The sequence below is a fragment of the Triticum dicoccoides genome, chromosome 3B (genome assembly GCF_002162155.2).
Source record: "Triticum dicoccoides isolate Atlit2015 ecotype Zavitan chromosome 3B, WEW_v2.0, whole genome shotgun sequence".
NCBI classification, from domain to species: domain Eukaryota; kingdom Viridiplantae; phylum Streptophyta; class Magnoliopsida; order Poales; family Poaceae; genus Triticum; species Triticum dicoccoides.
Genome location: NC_041385.1, coordinates 610,164,934 through 610,183,040, shown reverse-complemented (window position 1 = coordinate 610,183,040; position 18,107 = coordinate 610,164,934).

Sequence of the window (18,107 nt, the reverse complement as noted above, 5' to 3'; positions counted from 1 at the left end):
CTACATGATCATGCAAAGCAATTTGACAATAATCAAGCGTGTCATAATAAACGGAACGGTGGAAAGTTACATGGCAATATATCTCGTAATGGCTATGGAAATGCCATAATAGGTAGGTATGGTGGCTGTTTTGAGGAAGGTGTATGGTGGGTGTGTGGTACCGACGAAAGTTGCGCGGCACTAGAGAGGCTAGCAATGGTGGAAGGGTGAGAGTGTGTATAATCCATGGACTCAACATTAGTAATAAAGAACTCACGTACTTATTGCAAAAATATATTAGTTATCAAAATGAAGTATTACGCACATGCTCCTAGGGGGATAGATTGGTAGGAAAAGACCATCGCTCGTCCCCGACCGCCACTCATAAGGAAGATAATAAATAAATAAATCATGCCCCAACTTCATCACATAACGGTTCACCATACGTGCATGCTACAGGAATCACAAACTTTAACACAAGTATCTCTCAAATTCACAACTACTCCACTAGTATGACTCTAATATCACCATCTTCATATCTCAAAACAATCATAAAGAATCAAACTTCTCATAGTATTCAATGCACTTTATATGAAAGTTTTTATTATATCCATCTTGGATGCCCATCATATTAGGACTAGTTTTTAACCCAAGCAAATTACCATGATGTTCTAAAAGACTCTTTAAATAATATAAGTGAAGCATGAGAGTTCAACAATTTCTATAAAATAAAGCCACCGCCGTGCTCTAAGAAGATATAAGTGAAGTACTAGAGCAATATTGCCTATCTCAAAAGATATAAGTGAAGCACATAGAGTATTCTAATAAATCATGATTCATGCGTGTCTCTCCCAAAAGGTGTGTATAGCAAGGATGATTTTGGTAAACAAAAAGGAAAAGACTCAAATCATACAAGACGCTCCAAGCAAAACACATATCATGTGGTGAATAAAAATATAGCCTCAAGTAAAGTTACCGATAGACGAAGACGAAAGAGGGGATGCCTTCCGGGTCATCCCCAAGCTTAGGCTTTTGGTTGTCCTTGAATATTACCTTGGGTGCCTTGGGAATCCCTAAGCTTAGGCTCTTGCCACTCCTTATTCCATAGTCCATCAAGTCCTTACCTAAAACTTGAAAACTTCACAACACAAAACTCAAGAGAAAATATCATGAGCTCCGTTAGTATAAGAAAATAAATCACCACTTTAAAGTACTGTTGCAAACTCGTTATTTGTTTATATTGGTGTAATATCTACTGTATTCCAAATTTTCCATGGTTCATACCCCCCCCCCCCATACTACCCATAGATTCATCAAAATAAGCAAACAACACGTGAAAAAAGAATCTGTCAAAAACAGAATAGTCTGTAGTAATCTGTAACTCTCGAATACTTATGTAACTCCAAAAATCCATAAAAAATAGGAAACTTGAGAAATTTGTGTACCAATCCAGATAAAAAAGAATCAGATCAAAATCACGTTTTTGTGAATTTTGAATACTAATTTACTAAGTGCAAAAGTTTCTGATTTTCATCAGGATCAACACAACTATCACCGTATGCTATCCTTAAGGTTTCACTTGGAACAAACACTAATTAAAACATAAAACCACCTCTAAACAGAGTCTAGATGAATTATTTATTACTAAACATAATTAAAAAGCAAATAACAAAAATAAAATTGGGTTGCCTCCCAACAAGCGCTATTCATTAAAGCCTTTTAGCTAGCCATTGATAATTTTAATGATGCTCACATGAAAGGTAACAATTGGAACACAAAGAGAGCATCATAAAATATGTGAAAAACAAGTTTAAGTCTAACATGCTTCCTATGCATAGGGATTTTATAAGGAAACAAATTATCAAGACAAGCAAAAACCACCATATGCAAGGAAGAAGAAAGAAACAATAGCAATCTCAACATGAAGAGAGGTAATTTAGTAACATGAAAATTTATATAACCATATTTTCTTCTCTCATAATAATTACGTGTAGAATCATAAGTAAATTCAACAAAATAGCTATCACATAACATATTCGCAACATGATCCACATGCATATTAAGTTGTCACTCTTCCAAACTCACTTTTTTCAAAAATTTCATAAGATTGAACATTATCCAAATATGTGGGATCTAAAGTTGACACTCTTCCAAACCCACTTTCAATATAATTGCAAACATTATTATCAATCTCATATTCATCATGGGGCTTAAATAAATTTTCAAGATCATACGAAGAATCACCCCAATCGTGATCATTGCAACAAGTAGTAGACATAGCAAAACTAGCATCCCCAAGCTTAGGGTTTTGCATAATATTAGCACAGTTGACATTAACAGAATTTGTAATAGTATCATTGCGATCATGATTTTTATTCAAGCAGCTACCGAGAGTCTCTTCATAAACTTCTTCATCACAATTTTCAGATTCACGGATTTTAAGCAAAACCTCATAAAGATAATCTAGTGCACTCAAATCACTAGAAATTGGTTCATCATAATTGGATCGCTTAAAAAGATTAGCAATTGGATGGGGATCCATAAACTTTTAGAAAGCGAAGATGCAAGCAAAAAGAAGCACATGGTGACACAAGCAAACAAAAGATCAAACGGAAGAGGGGCGAAGAAAAGGCGAAGGTTTTTCAAAATTGTTTTAGAAGTGGGGGAGAGGAAAACAAGAGGCGAATTGCGAATATTGTAATGCAAGAGAGAAGAGTTTATGATGGGTACTTGGTATGGCTTGACTTTACATAGATCTCCCCGGCAACGACATCAGAAATCCTTCTCGCTGCCTCTTCAGCTTGCGTTGGTTTTTCCCTTGAAGAGGAAAGAGTGATGCAGCAAAGTAGCATAAGTATTTCCCTCAGTTTGAGAACCAAGGTATCAATCTAGTAGGAGACAACAGACAAGTCACTGAATACCTGCACAAACAATCAACAACTTGCACCCAACGCGATAAAGGGGTTGTCAATCCCTTCCTGGTTACTTGCAAAAGTGAGATCTGATAGAGATAGATAAATGGTAAAGTAAATACTTTTAGTATTTTTGGTTTATAGACCGAAAAGTAAAAGATTGAAAAATAGTAGATCGAAAACTAGTATGATGTAAAAGAGAACTTATATGATGGAAAAGAGACCCGTGGGCAATAGGTTTCACTAGTGGCTTCTCTCAAGATAGGAAATATTACGGTGGGTGAACAAATTACTACCGATCAATTGATAGAAAAGCGCAAAGTTATGACGATATCTAAGGCAATGATCAGGAACATAGGCATCACATTCGTGTCAAGTAGATCGAAAAGATTCTGTATCTACTACTATTAGTCCACACATCGACCGCCTCCTACCTACATCTAGAGTATTAAGTTCATAAAGAACAGAGTAACACATTAAGTAAGATGGCATGATGTAGAGGAATTAACTCAAGCAATATGATGAAAACCCTATCTTCTTATCCTCGATGGCAACAGTACAATATATGCCTTGCTGCCCCTACTGTCACTGGTAAAGGACATCGCAAGATTGAACTCAAAGCTAAGCACTTCTCGCATTGCAAGAAAGATCATTCTAGCAGGCCAAACTAAACTGATAATTCAAAGAGGCTTGCAAAGATATAAAATCATGCATATAAGAATTCAGAGAAGAACAAAATAATATTCATAGATAATCTGATCATAAATCCACAATTCATCGGATCTTGGCAAACACACCACAAAATAATATTACATCGAATAGATCTCCAAGAACATTGAGGAGAACATCGTATTGAGAATCAAAGAGAGAGAAGAAGCCATCTAGTTACTAACTATGGACCTGTAGGTGTGTGGTAAACTACTCACGCATTATCGGAGAGGCAATGGTGTTGATGTAGAAGCCCTCCGTGATTGAATCCCCCTCCGACAGGACACAAAAAAGGCCCCTAGATGGGATCTCCCAGGTACAGATGGTCTCTCTCAAGTGGATGACCTAAGGTTTATCAATCCGTGGGAGGCATAGGATGAAGATGGTCTCTTTGAAACAACCCTGCAACCAAATAACAAAGAGTCTCTTATGTCCCCAACACACCCAATACAGTAGTAAATTTTGAAGGTGCACTAGTTCAGCGAAGAGATGGTGATACAAGCATAATATGGAAGGTAGATATGAATTTTTATAAACTGAAAATATAAAAACAGCAAGGTAACTAATAATAAAAGTGAGCACAAACGGTATTGCAATGCTTCGGAACAAGGCCTAGGGTTCATACTTTCACTAGTGCAAGTTCTCTCAACAAGGATAACATAATTGGATCATATAACTAGCCCTCAACAAGCCACAAAGAGTCACTCCAAAGTCACTAATAGCGGATAACAAAGGAAAATATTATGGTAGGGTACGAAACCACCTCAAAGTTATTCTTTCCGATCAATCCATTGGGCTATCCCTATAAGTGTCACAAACAACCCTAGAGTTTGTAGTAAAATAACACCTTAAGACACAAATCAACCAAAACCCTAATGTCACCTAGATACACCAATGTCACCTCAAGTATCCGTGGGTATGATTATACGATATGCATTACACAATCTCAGGTTCATCTATTAAACCAACACAAAGAACTTCAAAGAGTGCCCCAAAGTTTCTACCAAAGAGTCAAGACGAAAACATGTGGCAACCCCTATGCATAAGTTCACAAGGTCACTGAACCCGCAAGTTGATCTCGGAATGGCTATGGAAATGCCATAATAGGTAGGTATGGTGGCTATTTGAGGAAGGTAAATGGTGGGTGTATGGTACCGGCAAAAGTTGCGTGGCACAAGAGAGGCTAGCAATGGTGGAAGGCTGAGAGTGCATAAAATCCATGGACTCAACATTAGTCATAAAGAACTCATATACTTATTGCAAAAATCTACAATTCATCAAAACCAAGCACTACGCGCATGCTCCTAGGGGAAGGGTTGGTAGGGGTTAACCATTGCGCGATCCCGACCTCCACACATAAGGATGACAATCAAAGAAATACCTCATGCTTCAAATTTGTTACACAACGTTTACCATACGTGCATGCTACGGGACTCACAATCCTCAACACAAGTATTTCTCAAATTCACAATTACTCCACTAGCATGACTCTAATATCACCATCTTCATATCTCAATACAATCATAAAGAATCAAACTTCTCATAGTATTCAACGCACTTTTTATGAAAGTTTTTATTATATCCCTCTTGGATGCCTATCATATTAGGACTAAATTCATAATCAAAGAAAATTACCATGTTGTTTAAGACTCTAAAAATAATATAAGTGAAGCATGAGAGTTCATCTATTTCTTCAAAATAAAACCACCGTCGTGCTCTAAAAGATATAAGTGAAGCACTAGAGCGAACAACAAACTACTCCAAAAGATATAAGTAGTCGAATAATTATGTAACTATGTGAAGACTCTCTAACATTTAAGAATTTCAGATATTGGTATATTATTGAAACAGCAAGCAAAACAAAATAAAATAAAATGACGCTCCAAGCAAAACACATATCATGTGGTGAATAAAAATATAGCTCTAAGTAAAGTTACCGATGCACGAAGACGAAAGAGGGGATGCCTTCCGGGGCATCCCCAAGCTTAGGCTCTTGGTTGTCCTTGCATATTACATTGGGGTGCCTTGGGCATCCCCAAGCTTAGGCTCTTGCCACTCTTTATTCCATAGTCCATCGAATCTTTACCCAAAACTTGAAAACTTGACAACACAAAACTCAACAGTAAATCGTAAGCTCTGTTAGTGTAAGAAAATAAAATCACCACTTAGGTACTGTTGTGAACTCATTATAAATTCATATTTGTATAATATCTACTGTAGTCCAACTTCTCTATGTTTCATACCCTCCGATACTACACATAGATTCATCAAAATAAGCAAACAACACATAGAAAACAGAATCTGTCAAATACAGAACAGTATGAAGTAATCTGTAACTCTAGAATACTTATGTAACTCCAAAAACTATGAAATAAATTGTTGGACGTGAGGAATTTGTCTATTAATCTTCTGCAAAAATAATCAACTTAAAAGCACTCTTCTGTTAAAAATGACAGTTATTCTCATGAGTGCAAAGTTTCTGTTTTTTACAGCAAGATCGCATTAACTTTCACCCAAGTCTTCCCAAAGGTTCTACTTGGCACTTTATTGAAACAAAACCTATAAAAAATGATTACTACAGTAGATTAATCATGTGAACACACGACAACAGTAGGGGTAAATGTTGGGTTGTCTCCCAACAAGCGCTTTTCTTTAATGCCTTTTTAACTAGGCATGATGATGACAATAATGCTCACATAAAAGATAAGAACTGAAACATAAAGAGAGCATCATGACTAGCACATTTAAGTATAACCCACTTCCTATGCATAGGGATTTTGTTAGCAAACATCTTATGGGAACAAGAATCAACTAGCATAGGAAAGCAAAACAAGCATAACTTCAAGATTTTCAACACATAGAGAGGAAACTTGATATTATTGCAATTCCTACAAGCATATACTCCTCCCTCATAATAATTTTCAGTAGCATCATGAATGAATTCAACAATATAACTATCACATAAATAATTATTTTCATGATGCACAAGCATAGAATTTTTATGACTCTCCACATAAGCAAAATTCTTCTCATCCGGAATAGTGGGAGTATCGTAAGAAACTTGAATACTATAAATTGTTTCCACATTAAAAGAGTAATGTTCAGAAAAAGGATAATCATAATCATGACAAGTTTTATAAATATAATCCTCACTACTTTTTATAGCATAAGTATCATCACAATAATCATCATAAGTATCAATTTTGTTCTCATCTTAATCAATTGAAACCTTTTCCAAGATAGTGGAATCATTACTAAATAAAGTCATGACGTCTCCAAATCCACTTTCATAATTAGCACAGTAAGATTCAACACCCTCCAAAATAGCGGGCTCAATAATACCTAAAGTTGACAAACTTCCAAACCCACTTTCATCAATATAATCATCATAAATAGGAGGCATGCTATCATCATAATAAATTTTCTCATCAAAACTTGGGGGACTAAAAATATCATCTTCATCAAACATAGCATCCCCAACCTTGGGACAAACATTAATTGCATCAAATAAATTCTCAAACATGTCATTCTCATCAAACATAGCATCCCCAAGCTTGGGCCTTTGCATATCATAAGAATAATCACTCTAATCATTAATAGTATGGATAGCACCAATAGTATAGCAATTATCATCAACACAATGAGTAATAAGAGCGACATCATTTGGGAGCGTTTCCTTTTTACCTTTGCTTCTATGTCTTTTCTTTTTCTTCTTCGCATCATGTGGGTTTAATCCTGTTTTTGGAGCTCCTTATTAATGAAATTGGTTGAATAGAAAGCTCCTCCTCGTTACCCGATTCATCATAAGAAAGAATAGGAGGATATTGGGAAATCTCTTCACTTTCATTAGTATTCTCATCATCTTCTATTTGTTTTCTTGTCTTTATGTAATTGGCAATATAATGATTTTCAATGCAATTCACCGCACAATACATATAAATTTCCTCTAGATCAATATCAAGAAATTTCTCAAGGCTATATTCTGGAATATCCTTAGTTAAGCGTTCATTTCTTCATAACCCAAAATCAAGTCATCACAAATTTTGTACACGATTCGATCATGAAACAATTTGCATTGGAGATTTAAATGACCATGTTCATTGCAAAGTTCACAAGTATGGCTAAGAAATTTTAAATTTTTAGCACAAACATCTAGCCTCTCTAGCAATCATTTAGTTTCTAAATACTTATGCCTCTTGCAAAATCTATCTTCCCTATTTGGTGTGTACTTGCAACCTCTATGCACTCCACAAAAGTTGATATGCTTATAAGAGACATTTTCATCATGACTAGTGTAATCATCATTAGTACTATGGATTTTCAAAGAGTTCATACTAACAACATTGCAACCATGCTCGTCATTCAAAGATTTAGTGCCAAACATTTTAATGCATTCTTGTTCTAACACTTTGGCACAATTTTCCTTTCCATCATTTTCACAAAACACATTAAAAAGATGAAGCATATGAGGCACCCTCAATTCCATTTTTTGTAGTTTTATTTTATAAACTAAACTAGTGATAAAACAAGAAACTAAAAGATTCAATTGAAAGATCTAAAGATATACCTTCAAGCACTAACCTCCCCGGCAATGGCGCCACAAAAGAACTTAGTTGACGAGGTGTTAGTGCCGCTTACCCAGCCTCCCCGGCAACGGTGCCAGAAAAGAGCTTGATGTCTACTACACAACCTTCTTCTTGGAGACGTTGTTGGGCCTCCAAGTGCAGAGGTTTCTAGGATAGTTGCAAATTTCCCTCAAGTGGATGACCTAAGATTAATCAATCCGTGGGAGGCATAGGATGAAGATGGTCTCTCTCAAACAACCCTACAACCAAATAACAAAGAGTCTCTTGTGTCCCCAACACACCCAATACAGTAGTAAATTGTATAGGTGCACTAGTTCGGCGAAGAGATGGTGATACAAGCGTAATATGGATGGTAGATATGGATTTTTTATAATCTGAAAATATAAAAACAACAAGGTAACTAATGATAAAAGTGAGCACAAACGGTATTGCAATGCCTCGAAACAAGGCCTAGGCTTCATACTTTCACTAGTGCAAGTTCTCTAAACAAGGATAACATAATTGGATCATATAACTATCCCTCAACATGCAACAAAGAGTCACTCCATATTCACTAATAGCGGAGAACAAACGAAGAGATTATGGTCGGATACGAAACCACCTCAAAGTTATTCTTTCCTATCAATCAATTGGGCTATTCCTGTAAGTGTCACCAACAGCCCTAGAGTTCGTAGTAAAATAACACCTTCAGTCACAAATCAACCAAAACGTAATGTCACCTAGATACTCCAATATCACCTCATGTACCTGTGGGTATGATTATACAATATGCATCACACAATCTCAGATTCATCTATTCAACCAACACAAAGAACTTCAAAGAGTGCCCCAAAGTTTCTACCAGAGAGTCAAGACGAAAACGTGTGCCAACCCCTATGCATAAGTTCACAAGGTCATTGAACCCTCAAGTTGATCACCAAAACATACATCAAGTAGAGCACGTGAATATCCCATTGTCACCACAGATAAGCACATGCAAGACATATAGCAAGTGTTCTCAAATCCTCAAAGACTCAATCCGATAAGATAACTTCAAAGGGAAAACTCAATCCATTACAAGAGAGTAGAGGGGGAGAAGCATCATAATATCCAACTATAATAGAAAAGCTCGAGGTACATCAAGATCGCGCCAAATCAAGAACATGAGAGAGAGAGGGAGAGAGAGAGAGAGATACAGAGAGATCAAACACATAGCTACTAGTACATACCCTCAGCCCTGAGGGTGAACTAATCCCTCCTCGTCATGGAGAGCGCCGGGATGATGAAGATGGCCACCGATGATGGGTTCCCCCTCCGGCAGTGGTGCCGGAACGGGCTCCCGAGATGTTTTTGGTGGCTACAGAGGCTTGCGGCGGCGGAACTCCCGATCTAGGTTTATTTCTGGGGGTTTCTGTATTAATAGGATTTTTTGGCGTCGATCTCACGTCAGGGGGGTCTTCGAGTCATCCACGAGATAGGGGGGCGTGCCCAGGGGCTAGGGCGCGCCCTCCATCCTCGTGGATGGCCCAGGACTCTTCTGGCCCAACTCTTTTACTTCGGGGGCTTCTTTTGGTCCATAAAAAATCATCAAAAATTGGCACGTCAATTGGACTCCGTTTGGTATTTCTTTTCTGTAAGACTCAAAAACAAGGAAAAAACAGAAACTAACACTGGGCTCTAGGTTAATAGGTTAGTCCCAAAAATCATATAAAATAGCATACAAATGCATATAAAACATCAAATATGGATAATATAATAGCATGGAACAATAAAAAATTATAGATATGTTGGAGACGTATCAGCATCCCCAAGCTTAATTCCTGCTCGTCCTCGAGTAGGTAAATGATAAAAACAGAATTTTTTATGTGGAATGCTACCTAACATATTTATCAATGTAATCTTCTCTATTGTGGCAAGAATATTCAGATCCATAAGATTCAAAACAAAAGTTTAATATTGACATAAAAATAGTAATACTTCAAGCATACTAACAAAGCAATCATGTCTTCTCAAAATAACATGGCCAAAGAAAGCTATCCCTATGAAATCATATAGTCTGGCTATGCTCTATCTTCATCACACAAAATATTTAAATCATGCACAACCCCGGTTTCAGCCAAGCAATTGTTTCATACTTTAGTATTCTCAAACTTTTTCAACTTTCACGCAATACATGAGCGTGAGCCATGGACATAGCACTATAGGTGGAATAGAATGGTGGTTGTGGAGAAGACAAAAAGGTGAAGATAGCCTCACATCAACTAGGCTATCAACATGCTATGGAGATGCCCATCAATATATATCAATGTGAGTGAGTAGGGATTGCCATGCAACGGATGCTCTAGAGCTATAAGTGTACGAAATCTCAAAAAGAAACTAAGTGGGTGTGCATCCAACTTGCTTGCTCACGCAGACCTAGAGGCGTTTGAGGAAGCCCATCATTGGAATATACAATCCAAGTTCTATAATGAAAAATTCCCACTAGTATATGAAAGTGAAAACATAGGAGATTCTCTATCATGAAGATCATGGTGCTACTTTGAAGCACAATTATGGTAAAAGGATAGTAGCATTGCCCCTTCTCTCTTTTACTCTCATTTTTTTGTTTTGGGGGCCTTTTCTATTTTTTGGCCTCTTTTTTTGAAAAAAAATCGTCTGGAGTCTCATCCCGACTTGTGGGGGAATCATAGTCTCCATCATCCTTTCCTCACTGGGATAATGCTCTCATAATAAAGATCATCACACTTTTATTTACTTACAACTCGATACTTAGAACAAAATATGACTATATGAATGCCTCCAGCGGTGTACCGGATGTGCAAGGAATCAAGAGTGACATGTATAAAAGAATTATGAAAGGTGGCTTTGCCACAAATATGATGTCAACTACATGATCATGCAAGGCAATATGACAATGATAAAGCATGTCATAATAAATGGAATGGTGGAAAGTTGCATGGCAATATATCTCGGAATGGCTATGGAAATGCCATAATAGGTAGGTATGGTGGCTCTTTTGAGGAAGGTAAATTGTGGGTGTATGGTATCGGCGAAAGTTGCGCGGCACAAGAGAGGCTAGCAATGGTGGAAGGGTGAGAGTGCGTATAATCCATGGACTTAACATTAGTCATAAAGAACTCATATACTTATTGCAAAAATCTACAAGTCATCAAAACCAAGCACTACGCACATGCTCCTAGGGGAAGGGTTGGTAGGAGTTAACCATCGCGCGATCCCGACCTCCACACATAAGGATGACAATCAAAGAAATACATCATGCTTCAAATTTGTTACACAACGGTTACCATACGTGCATGCTACGGGACTCACAAACCTCAACACAAGTATTTCTCAAATTCACAATTACTCCACTAGCATGACTCTAATATCACCATCTCCATGTCTCAAAAAAATCATAAAGAATCAAACTTCTCATAGTATTCAACGCACTTTTTATGGAAGTTTTTATTATATCCCTTTTGGATGCCCATCATATTAGGACTAAATTCATAACCAAAGCAAATTACCATGCTGTTTAAGACTCTCAAAATAATATAACTGAAGCAGGAGAGTTCTTCTATTTCTTCAAAATAAAACCACCGCCGTGCTCTAAAAGATATAAGTGAAGCTCTAGAGCAAACAACAAACTACTCCAAAAGATATAAGTGAAGATCAATGAGTAGTCGAATAATTATGTAACTATTTGAAGACTCTCTAACATTTAAGAATTTCAGATATTGGGATATTATTCAAACAGAAAGCAAAACAAAATAAAATAAAATGACGCTCCAAGCAAAACACATATCATGTGGTGAATAAAAATATAGCTCTAAGTAAAGTTACCGATGCACGAAGACAAAAGAGGGGATGCCTTCCGGGGCATCCCCAAGCTTAGGCTCTTGGTTGTCCTTGAATATTACCTTGGGGTGCCTTGGGCATCCCCAAGCTTAGGCTCTTGCCACTCTTTATTCCATAGTCCATCGAATCTTTACCCAAAACTTGAAAACTTCACAACACAAAACTCAACAGAAAACTTGTATGCTCCGTTAGTATAAGAAAATAAAATCACCACTTAGGTACTGTTGTGAACTCATTCTAAATTCATATTGGTGTAATATCTACTATATTCCAACTTCTCTATGTTTCATACCCTCCGATACTACTCATAGATCTTCTATATCTAAATAGGAGCACCCCACTATGTGATTTTCCTGCCTTCTCATCAAGCCATGTCACCTGAATTGTTTTAGCCATTGATGCAGCATAGATCAGTAGTCTATAGCCGTCCGATCAAGTGTTGGTCAAATTTACTAAGAGCTGCCACCACCAAGTAAAAATATATCGTTTCATTCTTACCACTCGCTGCTGGCCCCAACACTATCTTTTGGGCTGGGCGTAAGATTTGCTAGCAGGGTTGTTCGTACGAGCCCATGGGAAACAAAAGCCTGTAAACATCAATCCAGCCCATATAACTGTTCGCGGTAGGTTTCTAGGGTCCGTCTTCTAGTTTCGATCGCCGCCGCCGCTCTCTTCTCAACGCCGCCGCTATCTCTTCTGTTGCTAGGAAACGACATCCACTAATACACATGAAACTACATCATTCATTGCCCTTTAATACCCCACCCTCCATTACCTTGCAAATGCAACCATCTGCGGTGCCACAACCCACCCTTCACCGGGCAGACACAGCCTCCGCCCATGCTTCCCCCAACCAGCCGTTGCTACTAATCCTTCTGCTATCACTATCATCGGATCCCCGGTGAACCGACGCTGAATAGATGTGCAGTGCCACCCGCTTCCACGAAGGATTCCTCCTCCACGCCCGACACTCCCCCAGCACAGTGCCACGACGATGTTGCCCATGGCCAGCCGCCATAGGTAACCCCAACGTCGCCATGCCCGACGGTTCCCCTGCCAGCTACCGCCGCTAGACCTTCCTCCGCTTGCCAGATTCGTTAACTCCATCATATTCGTTCATCTTCGTGCTGCCATTTTTATTGCTGCACATCAGGTGTCTCTTAATTTTTCTACCCTCAACATGCTTCTGAATTTCAGGTCATGATATGGATGAAAAGGTGCTCAGCATATTAGATCTTTTGCTGATCTAATTGGCTGCTTCACGGGTCATATCCTAATGTGACAGTCTAGGCTTTCAAGTTTTATGGTACATGACTTATAGATTGCCAATTGTTCCTTTTATTTGATGATATTACCAATTGTTTCAAGATACTATTTTGCAGATATTCTAAGTGTTCCTGCTTATTAGCTATAGCTCTTGGATATTTTCGCACCATAGTTTATTCTGACTTGACCTTATGTTTTTGAATTTCCAAGATTGCGATCAGGATCCAAAGGTCGATATTTTCCTTCATAGGTCGGTTGCTGTTCGGATCAGATTTATTCCTAGGTACGTCTCTTCCTGCTAGCATTGGTACACAAGCAGTCAAGCACTCATCTCTGAATTTAATTATTTACACTTGATGAGCATATGTACGTTCCTTTCCTTCCTTATTTTTTCTAAATCTACCATGTTTGGTTGTTGGCACTTGATGAATAAACCGAAGATTCTCATGGCAAGATCTTACAATACTCACCAATATGCATGCATGATCTGTTCTGGCACCTTTATTTTTGTTAACGGCAGGTGCTTGAGACAATAGAATGGCCCATGGATCCAACATCCTCCTACCTTCCTCCTACTTACGATTATGTTGTTCGGTATGCAAATAGTATAATTGACTATTAACAAGTACTAATAGGCAAAGCACTCTACATCTTGAGTGGACTATAGTTGACAAGGGTATAAATTTTTGTCTGATGCATCCTAGAAAGCTTCCTAGGACTCTCATGTCATTGCATGTCGAAAGTCGAAGACATGCATCAGAGTATTAATTAAGGCGTTGCAAAGAGAACATCGTGCAATTTGGTGTTTTGTAGACTCACCATAACAGGCTGAAATCCAAGCAATTACATTGGCTAATTGCATTGACACGGTAATACAAATCAAACTTCTTCTCTCACTTTCAAACATTGGTTGAAGCTATGGACAATCAAGATTCATTCTACTACTTGCCTTCCCCTTTCATTTCCATACGACCTCTGTAACCATTCACTGCTCCATTTTCCTCGCAAGTGAGTCGGTCGTCGTTCCTTGCACAAGATTTAGTTGGCGTATGCATCATAAATCTCTTATAATTGCATATAGATTTGTTTGGATAGCTCATGATTCTGTAGTTCATTTAGATTGATTTTAGACACTGATTCTTCTTTTACCTTCTTATAATTACTATTTTGTTTTGATTTGACCAGCAATACCGATATCTTATGGCTGCTTTAGTCTAATAATTGCTTTCCCTCATGTTCTACGTATCTTTGTGTTGTCACGTCGACATGGTATTCATTCAAATCTCAAACATGATGCAGGTGAGGCACACCAATGTAATAATTATATAACGTAGTCAAGGCTAATCCCATTCCTATCATGCTTCTACATCTGCTATTTTTTTGGTCAATTACTTTTGAATCTGCGATGTAAAGACTGTTGCCGATCAAATAGTAAATCTATAAAAAAATTGGCAGGACAATTTCTGTAACCATTCCTGCTACTATTCATACAATGTTACAGATGCCCCTCTTTCTCATTGTCAAATTGTTTTATATACATATAAATTTTCCAGAATATGAAGTGTTCAAAGCAAAGCTTTTTGAAATTTATGTCAGGTTAGTCTCTTTTGGTCTTCAATATTATGTTCTATGTTTTATATTATAGCTGCATTTTACCTGCGCTCCCTTTATCACCATTGCCATCTTACTCATTTCCTATGTTGCCATCCTATCAAATATCATGTTCAATCCATAATGAAATATCATAGTAGTTTTTGATATATTTTTCCTATTGTTGGCTGGTCTTACAACATCGAGAGGTGATGCAAAGAAGAATAAACATATGTATCTATCTCATGGTAATAACTGCAGAATGTCATACAAACAAAAAAGACATGGTAGGCAACAACCAAAGAGCAATCTAACACATCATTCAAGTAATGTGTTGGCGAGAGGCCTTATGTAGGTGTGTGTTTTCACGTAACAAGTTATCCCGGTTATCCTATAAATTTTTGTTAATTTGCTGCTGATTTTTTTAGCTTGATTCCCGCAGCAAGGTGCGGGGTATCATCTAGTTCATCAAAATAAGCAAACAACAAATAGAAAACAGATTCTGTCAAAAACAGAATAGTATGTAGTAGTCTGCAACTCTCGAATACTTTTGTAACTCCAAAAATTCTGAAATAAAATGGTGGACGTGAGGTATTCGTCTATTAATCTTCTGCAAAAATAATCAACTTAAAAGCACTCTTCTGTTGAAAATGATAGTTATTCTCGTGAGTGTAAAGTGTTTGTTTATTACAGCAAGATCGCATTAACTTTCACCCAAGTCTTCCCAAAGGTTCTACTTGGCACTTTATTGAAACAAAAGCAACAAAACATGATTACTACAGTAGCTTAATCACGTGAACACACAAAAATAGTAGGGGTAAATGTTGGGTTGTCTCCCAACAAGCGCTTTTCCTTAATGCCTTTTTACCTAGGCATGATGATGACAATGATGCTCACATAAAAGATAGGAACTGAAACATAAAGAGAGCATCATGAAGAATATGACTAGCACATTTAAGTCTAACCCACTTACTATGCATAGGCATTCTGTTAGCAAACACCCTATGGGAAAAGGAATCCAATAGCATAGGAAAGCAAAACAAGCATAACTTCAAGATTTTCAACACATAGAGAGGAAACTTGATATTATTGCAATTCCTACAAGCATATACTCCTCCCTCGTAATAATTTTCAGTAGCATCATGAATGAATTCAACAATATAACAATCACATAAATCATTATTTTCATGATTCACAAGCATAGAATTTTTATGACTCTACACATAAGCAAAATTCTTCTCATTCGGAATAGTGGGAGTATCATAAGAAACTTGAATACTCTAAATTGTTTCCACATTAAAAGAGTAATGTTCAGAAAAAGGGTAATCATAATGATGAAAAGTTTTATAAATATAATCATCACTACTTTTTATAGCATAAGTATCATCACGATAATCATCATAAGTAGCAATGTTGTTCTCATCATAATCAATTGAAACCTCTTCCAAGATAATGGAATCATTACTAAATAAAGTCATGACCTCTCCAAATCCAGTTTCATACTTATCACAGTAAGATTCAACACTCTCCAAAATAGTGGGATCAATAATACCTAAAGTTTACACTCTTCCAAACCCACTTTCATCAATATAATCATCATAAATAGGAGGCATGCTATCATCATAATAAATTTGCTCATCAAAACTTGGGGGACAAAAAATATCATTTTCATCAAACATAGAATCCCCAAGCTTGGGACAAACATTAATTGCAGCAAATAAATTCTCAAACATGTCATTCTCATCAAACATAGCATCCCCAAGCTTAGGCCTTTGCATATCATAAACATAATCACTCTCATCATTAATAGTATGGATAGCACCAATAGTATAGCAATTATCATCATCACAATGAGTAATAAGAGCGACATCATTTGGGATAGATACCTTTTTACCTTTGCTTCTCCGTCTTTTATTTTCCTTCTTCGCATCATGTGTGGGTTTAATCCTCTTTTTGGAGCTCGTTATTAATGAAATTGGTTGAATAGAAAGAATATGAGGATATTGGGAAATATCTTCCCTTTCATTAGTATTCTCTTCATCTTCTATTTTTTTCTTGTCTTTATGTAATTGGCAATATAAGGATTTTCAATGCAATTCACTGCACAATACATATAAATTTCCTCTAGATCAATATCAAGAAATTTCTCAAGGTTATATTCTAGAATTTCCTTAGTTAAACGTTTCATTTCTTCATAACCCAAAAGCAAACTGAGTTCATTATGATGTGCAAGGGAAATCAAGTCATCACAATTTTTGTACACGATTCGATCATGAAACAATTTGCATTCGAGATTTAAATGACCATGTTCATTGCAAAGTTCACAAGTATGGCTAAGAAATATTAAATTTTCAGCACAAACATGTAGCCTCTCTTGCAACCATTTAGTTTCTATATACTTATGCCTCTTGCAAAATCTATCTTCCCTATTTGGTGTGTACTTGCAAACTCTATGCACTCCACAAAAGTTGACATGCTTATAAGAGACATTTTCATCATGACTAGTGTAATCATCATTAGTACTATGGATATTAAAAGAGTTCATACTAAGAACATTGCAACCATGCCCGTCATTCAAAGATTTAGTGCCAAACATTTTAATGCATTCTTCTTCTAACACTTCGGCACAATTTTCATTTCCATCATTTTCATGAAAGACATTAAAAAGATGAAGCATATGAGGCACCCTCAATTCCATTTTTTTGTAGTTTTGTTTTATAAACTAAACTAGTGATAAAACAAGAAACTAAAAGATTCAATTGAAAGATCTAAAGATATACCATCAAGCACTAACCTCCCCGGCATCGGCGCCAAAAAAGAGCTTAGTTGACGAGGTGTTAGTGTCGCTTACCTAGCCTCCCCGGCAACAGCGCCAGAAAAGAGCTTGATGTCTACTACACAACCTTCTTCTTGTAGACGTTGTTCGGCCTCCAAGTGCAGAGATTTGTAGGACAGTAGCAAATTTCCATCAAGTGGATGACCTAAGGTTTATCAATCCGTGGGAGGCATAGGATGAAGATGGTCTCTCTCAAACAACCCCGCAACCAAATAACAAAGAGTCTCTTGTGTCCCCAACACACCCAATACAGTAGCAAATTGTATAGGTGCACTGGTTCGGTGAAGGGATGGTGATACAAGCGTAATATGGATGGTAGATATGGATTTTTATATTCTAAAAATATAAAAACAGCAAGGTAACTAATGATAAAAGTGAGCACAAACGGTATTG